Genomic DNA, 9,097 nt, shown 5'->3' with positions numbered 1-9,097 from the left:
TACCTCCCCCTGGAATACTCCCATATTTGTTATTAAGAAAAGATCAGGGAAATGGAGGTTGCTCCATGACCTTAGAGCCATTAATGAACAAATGCATTTGTTTGGCCCTGTGCAAAGAGGCCTTCCTGTGCTCTCCGCCCTGCCCAGGGGTTGGAATTTGATTATAATAGATATTAAAGACTGTTTCTTTTCTATACCTCTATGTCCAATAGATAGGCCCAGATTTGCTTTCACCATACCCTCTGTTAATCACATGGAACCCGATAAAAGGTACCAATGGAAGGTTCTACCACAAGGAATGTCCAACAGCCCTACTATGTGCCAACTTTATGTGCAGGAGGCCCTTTCTCCAGTAAGGGATCAATTTCCCTCGTTAGTCATGCTCCATTATATGGACGACATCCTTCTGTGCCACAAGGACCTTGGCCTGCTTCAAAGGGCCTACCCCCTTTTACTTAAAACTTTGAGTCAATGGGGACTTCAAATAGCTGTAGAAAAGGTCCAAATTTCAAATACTGGACAGTTCCTGGGTACCATGGTGACACCAAATAACATCATACCTCAAAAATTAGAGATAAGAAGGGACCACCTCCATACCCTAAATGATTTTCAGAAATTGTTGGGGGACATTAACTGGCTTAGACCCTTTTTAAAAATCCCCACTTCGGAATTAAGATCTTTGTTCAATATCTTAGAAGGAGATTCGCACATCACGTCCCCCCGAACATTGACTCCAGCTGCTGATCTGGCCCTACAAAAGGTGGAAATAGCCCTGACACAAGCGCAGTTGCTCCGTATCGAAGAATCACAACCCTTTAGTCTGTGTGTCTTACAAACTGCCCATTTGCCAACTGCCGTTCTTTGGCAGAATGGGCCCCTGCTATGGGTTCACCCAAATGTATCCCCAGCAAAAATAATACATTGGTATCCTGAAGCCATAGCTCAGCTTGCACTCAGAGGCTATAAAGCAGCCATCACCCATTTCGGGCGTAGCCCCCACCTCTTGGTGGTGCCTTATACCTCTGTGCAAGTTCAGACCTTGGCCGCCACATCTAATGACTGGGCTATACTAGTTACAACTTTCCCTGGAAACATAGACAATCACTATCCCAAACACCCGATCCTACACTTTGCCCAGAGCCAGTCAATTGTGTTCCCGCAGGTAACGGTAAGAAACCCAATTAAGGAAGGGCTCATGGTGTATACCGATGGCTCCAAGAATGGTATAGGGGCCTTTGTGGTCAATGGCAAAATATGTTCCAAACAATATAAAGAAGCATCACCTCAAGTAATAGAGTGTCTAGTGGTTCTGGAGGTATTAAAAAACCTTCTCTGAACCCCTCAATATTGTGTCAGATTCTAGTTATGTAGTAAATGCAGTAAACTTGCTGGAGGTGGCTGGGGTAATCAAACCCTCTAGCACTTTAGCACAAATTTTTCAAGAAATACAATCAGTGTTGCTTCAAAGAAAATTCCCAGTTTTCATCACTCATATCAGGGCTCATTCAGGCCTACCTGGCCCCATGTCCCTGGGTAATGACTTGGCAGACAAAGCCACCAAATTAATAGCCACAGCCCTGTCATCCTCTGTGGAAGCTGCAAAAGGATTCCACAATCGCTTTCATGTAACGGCAGAAACGTTGCGCCGTCGCTTCTCCTTGACTAGGAAAGAAGCTCGTGACATCGTCACTAGCTGCCAAAATTGCTGTGAATTTCTGCCCCTCCCTCATGTGGGGATCAACCCCCGCGGCGTTCAGCCTTTACAAATATGGCAAATGGATGTCACACATGTCCCCTCCTTTGGCAAATTACAATATCTTCATGTGTCCGTCGATACCTGCTCTGGCATTATTTTTGCATCTCCCCATGTGGGAGAAAAGGCAACACATGCAATCCAACACTGCCTCGAGGCTTGGAGCGCTTGGGGACAACCTAAATTTATTAAAACTGATAACGGACCAGCTTATACTTCACAAAAATTTCAAAGCTTTTGTCGCCAAATGGGAGTAACGCATCTAACTGGTATCCCATATAACCCACAAGGTCAAGGCATTGTTGAGAGAGCACATCGGACCCTTAAATCTTATGTTGTTAAACAAAAAGGGGGCGCTGATGAAGCTATACCCCGTACGCCAAAGGTGTCTGTGTCATTGGCACTATTCACCCTCAATTTTTTAAATCTTGACGCACACGGCCATACTGCGGCAGAACGACATTGTTCTGAACCAACTAGACCCAAAGAATTAATAAAATGGAAAGATGTCTTAACCAACAAATGGAGAGGCCCGGATCCTATTCTAATAAGATCCAGGGGAGCTGTTTGTGTTTTCCCGCAGAACGAACAAAATCCATTCTGGGTCCCAGAAAGACTAACACGATCAATACCCCAAGATGATGAAGATCGCCCTGCTGATATTGGGAATCACCCTGCCCCTGCAAGTGACATCCAAACGGGAGGAGCTCCGATGGGGAATAATGTCGACGTTCCCGCTGCCAATGCCAGTGACACATGATGCGCAAGTATTCCCCCGCTTGTTTGTGACCGAAGATACCTTAGGTTTACCATATTTACCATGGGACCCACAAGCTGAACGGGTAATAGATAATAGAACCTTTATATTTAAAGGGAGCTTGTGTTTCATCAGCGGCAACCCATCAAATTACTGTATTGGGTTATTGTCACAGGTCTCTACACTCATTTCCAATGTATGGGCCGCTAATGGAACCCACTGGTGTGCAAATGCAACTTCAATTATAGCAGTTTGGCCTAAAAGCATTATCCAACTTGTTAAACAACCCAAATTGGCACCCTTTTGCTCTACCAAGGAAGAGACATTGTCAATCTTACCATGGTCCGGTTGCCAATCTCGCAGAACAGGGACTATTGGGAATCACTTTACCTTTTCTCCCCCTCTGGCCAATGGATCATTCCATATTGCAAAACTCAATGGTCTGGATAACCCCAGGGCCACCGGCAACCCTTTTGATTTGTGGTTGCTGTGCGGCCTTAATGGCAGTTGCACAGATTTAACCCCCATAGGCTTTGTGCAAGGAGCACGTATTAGAAAGGGGGTATTGTGCTCACAGTCATTTGGCGATGAGTCCCCCTGGGCCTTCCAACAGACTAAGGATTTTGGGCCAGTGCCTGTATGCGTTTGGCCCCCTTTTTTATGGGTAGTTAGTAATTCCACCAGCTCACATGATTTTAGTCAGTTAAATTGTAGTGAGAATGCCTGTTATTATGTGATGTGCTGGAATGCTACTAAATTTCCTTTAGCTTTGATAATGCGCTTGCCCCGATTTATTCCGGTCCCGGTGGTGGCGCCCAGCTCTTTGGCCTTGTTTAGAGAAAAAAGAGATTTTGGAGTATCGGCAGTTATAGTTGGTACCTTAGCGGCAGTGGGGATCACTGCCTCGGTTACCGCCTCTGCGTTAGCTTTGAGCGGGACAATACAAACGGCCGATACCATCAACCAACTCTCGGCCTCAATCACTGTAGCCATGGATAAGGGGCATTTCGCATACTCCCAATTACAGGGGGGTCTGTTATTGGTGAACCAACGTATAGACTTGGTTCAAGAACAAATAGACATTCTTTGGCAAATTGCCCAATTGGGATGTGAAATGAAACTGCCAGGCCTCTGTATTACCTCCATACAATTTAAAAATTTTACCCGTGCTGCAAACCTTTCTAAGAATTTGTCCTTACAGCTGAGAAATAATTGGTCGATGGAATTTGATCAGACTCTCCAAGAGCTTCGGATGGCTATAGTAGAGATCAACTCCACGCGACTTGATTTTTCCCTGACTGAAGGCTTCGCGTCCTGGATTTCATCGGCCTTCTCTTATTTTAAAGAATGGGTGGGGGTGGGCTTATTCGGAATCCTCCTCTGCTTTGGACTGGCACTTAGCTTAGGGTTAATCTGCAAATTATATAAGAAAAACAATAGAGACAAAATCATGATATCCCAGGCGCTTGCTGCCCTGGAGCAGGGGCAATCTGCACAGGTATGGTTGGCGGCGCTTAAACAAAATTGATTTGCACCACTGGTCGCTGGCTGCCCACGCCTTAGCGGGTGAGCTTCAGCAGCCCTAGAGGATTGTAGAGCAATGCATCGCACAGGTGGTCCCCCCGTCCCACCTGGGGAATATGCCGTCTAGTGGGGGTTTCCTGCCCTAGTCTTCCCCTCCTCGAAAAAATGGCAGAGGGACAGGTCGGAGCAACTTCGGGTCCCACTCAAGCCTAGTTGTTGCTTGCGGACATAGTTCTTACATCTCTGAGTAAGAGGATTCGGCCAATGTTCCCGTCCTCTCATACTGGGTGTCCAGTTGGTTTTATTAGACAAAAAAGGGGGAGATGTGGGGCGCCGCTAATCTTCCGGTGCTGAGTCATTTCCTCAGCACCAACTAGTAAACACCTAGTTTGCGCCTGCGCTGGAAATCCCCGCCCCGGGCAGCTCCGCCTCAGGGATGGGGTGATCAGTGTTGAGCCAATCATGGCTTGCTACGTCCGAAGCGGGGAGAATTTCTTATAAAAGGGAGGGGCTCGGATTGCCTGGGGTCTCCGGTTGTGAAGCTTATGCTCTTCCTCTCAAGACGCATAAAGCTTGCTGCAGAAGAACCCTATCGTGTGTGGTGTCCTCATTCGCGGGCGATTCAGAGAACACTCACATCTCTCTGTCTGTCTCTGTCTGTCTATGTCTATCTCTGTCTCTCTCTGTGTCTCTCTGTGTCTCTCTGTGTCTCTCTCTGTCTCTATCTCTGTCTCTCTCTGACTCTCTATGTCTCTCTCAATGTATCTCTCTGTCTCTCTCTGTCTCTCTCTGTCTCTCTCTGTCTCTCTCTGTCTCTCTTAGTCTCTCTCTGTGTCTTTCATTGTCTCTCTCTGTCTCTCTCTGTCTTTCGGTGTCTCTCTCTCTGTCTCTCTCTGTCTCACTCTCTGTCTCTCTCTGTCTCTATCTCTGTCTCTCTCTGTCTCTCTCTGTCTGTCTCTGTCTGACTATGTCTATCTCTGTCTCTCTCTGTGTCTCTCTGTGTCTCTCTCTGTCTCTCTCTGTCTCTATCTCTGTCTCTCTCTGTCTCTCTATGTCTCTCTCAATGTATCTCTCTGTCTCTCTATGTCTCTCTCTGTGTCTTTCATTGTCTCTCTCTGTCTCTCTCTGTCTTTCGGTGTCTCTCTCTCTGTCTCTCTCTGTCTCACTCTCTGTCTCTCTCTGTCTCACTCTCTGTCTCTCTCTGTCTCTCTCTGTATCTCTCTGTGTCTCTCTGTGTCTCTCTGTGTCTCTCTCTGTGTCTCTCTGTGTCTCTCTCTGTCTCTCTCTGTGTCTCTCTGTGTCTCTCTGTGTCTCTCTGTCTCTCTCTGTGTCTCTCTCTGTCTCTCTCTGTCTATCTCTGTCTCTCTCTGTCTCTCTCAATGTATCTCTCTGTCTCTCTATGTCTCTCTCTGTGTCTTTCTTTGTCTCTCTCTCTCTCTCTCTGTCTCACTCTTTCTCTCTCTCTGTCTCTCTTTGTCTCTCTCTCTGTATCTCTCTGTCTCTCTCTGTCTCTCTCTGTCTCTCTCTCTGTGTCTCTCTCTGTCTTTCTTTTTCTCTATCTATATCGCTCTCTGTCTCTCTCTGTGTCTTTTTTTGTCTCTCTCTGTCTCTCTCTGTCTCTCTCTGTCTCTCTCTGTCTCTCTTAGTCTCTCTCTGTGTCTTTCATTGTCTCTCTCTGTCTCTCTCTGTCTTTCGGTGTCTCTCTCTCTGTCTCTCTCTGTCTCACTCTCTGTCATTCTCTGTCTCTATCTCTGTCTCTCTCTGTCTCTCTCTGTCTGTCTCTGTCTGTCTATGTCTATCTCTGTCTCTCTCTGTGTCTCTCTGTCTCTATCTCTGTCTCTCTCTGTCTCTCTATGTCTCTCTCAATGTATCTCTCTGTCTCTCTATGTCTCTCTCTGTGTCTTTCTTTGTCTCTCTCTGTCTCTCTCTTTCTGTGTCTCACTCTGTCTCTCTCTGTCTCTCTCTCTGTCTCTGTCTCTGTCTCTCTCTCTCTGTCTCTCTCTGTCTCTCTCTCTAACTCTGTCTCTCTCTGTATTTCTCACTCTGTCTCTGTCTCTCTCTGTCCCTCTCTCTGTCTCTCTCTGTCTCTATCTCTGTCTCTCTCTGACTCTCTCTGTCTCTCTCTTTCTCTCTGTCTCTCTCTGTCTCTCTCTGTGTCTTTTTTTGTCTCTCTCTGTCTTTCTCTGTCTCTCTCTGTCTCTCTCTGTCTCTCTTAGTCTCTCTCTGTGTCTTTCATTGTCTCTCTCTGTCTCTCTCTGTCTTTCGGTGTCTCTCTCTCTGTCTCTCTCTGTCTCACTCTCTGTCTCTCTCTGTCTCTATCTCTGTCTCTCTCTGTCTCTCTCTGTCTGTCTCTGTCTGTCTATGTCTATCTCTGTCTCTCTCTGTGTCTCTCTGTGTCTCTCTGTGTCTCTCTCTGTCTCTATCTCTGTCTCTCTCTGACTCTCTATGTCTCTCTCAATGTATCTCTCTGTCTCTCTCTGTCTCTCTCTGTCTCTCTCTGTCTCTCTCTGTCTCTCTTAGTCTCTCTCTGTGTCTTTCATTGTCTCTCTCTGTCTCTCTCTGTCTTTCGGTGTCTCTCTCTCTGTCTCTCTCTGTCTCACTCTCTGTCTCTCTCTGTCTCTATCTCTGTCTCTCTCTGTCTCTCACTGTCTGTCTCTGTCTGACTATGTCTATCTCTGTCTCTCTCTGTGTCTCTCTGTGTCTCTCTCTGTCTCTCTCTGTCTCTATCTCTGTCTCTCTCTGTCTCTCTCTGTCTCTCTCAATGTATCTCTCTGTCTCTCTATGTCTCTCTCTGTGTCTTTCATTGTCTCTCTCTGTCTCTCTCTGTCTTTCGGTGTCTCTCTCTCTGTCTCTCTCTGTCTCACTCTCTGTCTCTCTCTGTCTCACTCTCTGTCTCTCTCTGTCTCTCTCTGTATCTCTCTGTGTCTCTCTGTGTCTCTCTGTGTCTCTCTCTGTGTCTCTCTGTGTCTCTCTCTGTCTCTCTCTGTGTCTCTCTGTGTCTCTCTGTGTCTCTCTGTCTCTCTCTGTGTCTCTCTCTGTCTCTCTCTGTCTATCTCTGTCTCTCTCTGTCTCTCTCAATGTATCTCTCTGTCTCTCTATGTCTCTCTCTGTGTCTTTCTTTGTCTCTCTCTCTCTCTCTGTCTCACTCTGTCTCTCTCTCTGTCTCTCTTTGTCTCTCTCTCTGTATCTCTCTGTCTCTCTCTGTCTCTCTCTGTCTCTCTCTCTGTGTCTCTCTCTGTCTTTCTTTTTCTCTATCTATATCGCTCTCTGTCTCTCTCTGTGTCTTTTTTTGTCTCTCTCTGTCTCTCTCTGTCTCTCTCTGTCTCTCTCTGTCTCTCTTAGTCTCTCTCTGTGTCTTTCATTGTCTCTCTCTGTCTCTCTCTGTCTTTCGGTGTCTCTCTCTCTGTCTCTCTCTGTCTCACTCTCTGTCATTCTCTGTCTCTATCTCTGTCTCTCTCTGTCTCTCTCTGTCTGTCTCTGTCTGTCTATGTCTATCTCTGTCTCTCTCTGTGTCTCTCTGTCTCTATCTCTGTCTCTCTCTGTCTCTCTATGTCTCTCTCAATGTATCTCTCTGTCTCTCTATGTCTCTCTCTGTGTCTTTCTTTGTCTCTCTCTGTCTCTCTCTTTCTGTGTCTCACTCTGTCTCTCTCTGTCTCTCTCTCTGTCTCTGTCTCTGTCTCTCTCTCTCTGTCTCTCTCTGTCTCTCTCTCTAACTCTGTCTCTCTCTGTATTTCTCACTCTGTCTCTGTCTCTCTCTGTCCCTCTCTCTGTCTCTCTCTGTCTCTATCTCTGTCTCTCTCTGACTCTCTCTGTCTCTCTCTTTCTCTCTGTCTCTCTCTGTCTCTCTCTGTGTCTTTTTTTGTCTCTCTCTGTCTCTCTCTGTCTCTCTCTGTCTCTCTCTGTCTCTCTTAGTCTCTCTCTGTGTCTTTCATTGTCTCTCTCTGTCTCTCTCTGTCTTTCGGTGTCTCTCTCTCTGTCTCTCTCTGTCTCACTCTCTGTCTCTCTCTGTCTCTATCTCTGTCTGTCTCTGTCTGTCTATGTCTATCTCTGTCTCTCTCTGTGTCTCTCTGTGTCTCTCTCTGTCTCTCTCTGTCTCTATCTCTGTCTCTCTCTGTCTCACTATGTCTCTCTCAATGTATCTCTCTGTCTCTCTATGTCTCTCTCTGTGTCTTTCTTTGTCTCTCTCTGTCTCTCTCTTTCTGTGTCTCACTCTGTCTCTCTCTGTCTCTCTCTCTGTCTCTGTCTCTGTGTCTCTCTCTGTCTTTCTCTGTCTCTATCTCTATCTCTCTCTGTCTCTCTCTGTCCTTCTGACTCTTTCTGTCTCTCTCTGTCTCTCTCTCTGTGTCTCTCTGTGTCTCTCTGTCTCTCTATGTCTTTCATTGTCTCTCTCTGTCTATCTCTCTGTCTCTCTGTCTCTCTCTGTCTCTATCTCTGTCTCTCTGTCTCTCTATGTCTCTCTTAATGTATCTCTCTGTCTCTGTATGTCTCTCTCTGTGTCTTTCTTTGTCTCTCTCTGTCTCTCTCTCTCTCTCTGTGTCTCACTCTGTCTCTCTCTGTCTCTCTCTCTGTCTCTGTCTCTGTCTCTCTCTCTGTCTCTCTCTCTAAATCTGTCTCTCTCTGTATTTCTCACTCTGTCTCTGTCTCTCTCTGTCTCACTCTCTGTCTCTCTCTGTCTCTATCTCTGTCTCTCTGTCTCTCTCTGTCTCTCTCTGTCCTTCTGTATCTTTCTGTCTTCTCTGTCTCTCTCTCTGTTTCTCTCTGTCTCTCTCTGTCTCTCTGTGTCTTTGTTTGTCTCTCTCTGTCTCTCTCTGTCTCTCTGTGTCTCTCTCTCTGTCTCTCTCTGTCTCTCTCTGTCTCTATCTCTGTCTCTCTCTGTCTCTCTCTGTCTGTCTCTGTCTCCCTGTGTCTCTCTCTCTGTCTCTCTCTCTGTCTCTCTGTGTTTTTCTTTGTCTCTCTCTGTCTCTCTCTCTGTCTCTCTCTGTCTCTCTCTGTCTCTCTGTGTTTTTCTTTGTCTCTCTCTCTGTCTCTCTCTGTTTCTCTCTCTGTCTCACTCTGTCTCTCTC

Source organism: Mus caroli, unplaced genomic scaffold (assembly GCF_978045245.1).
Source record: "Mus caroli unplaced genomic scaffold, Mus_caroli_1 scaffold_136, whole genome shotgun sequence".
Taxonomy (NCBI): Eukaryota; Metazoa; Chordata; class Mammalia; order Rodentia; family Muridae; genus Mus; species Mus caroli.
Note: the sequence above shows the minus strand (reverse complement) of the source record.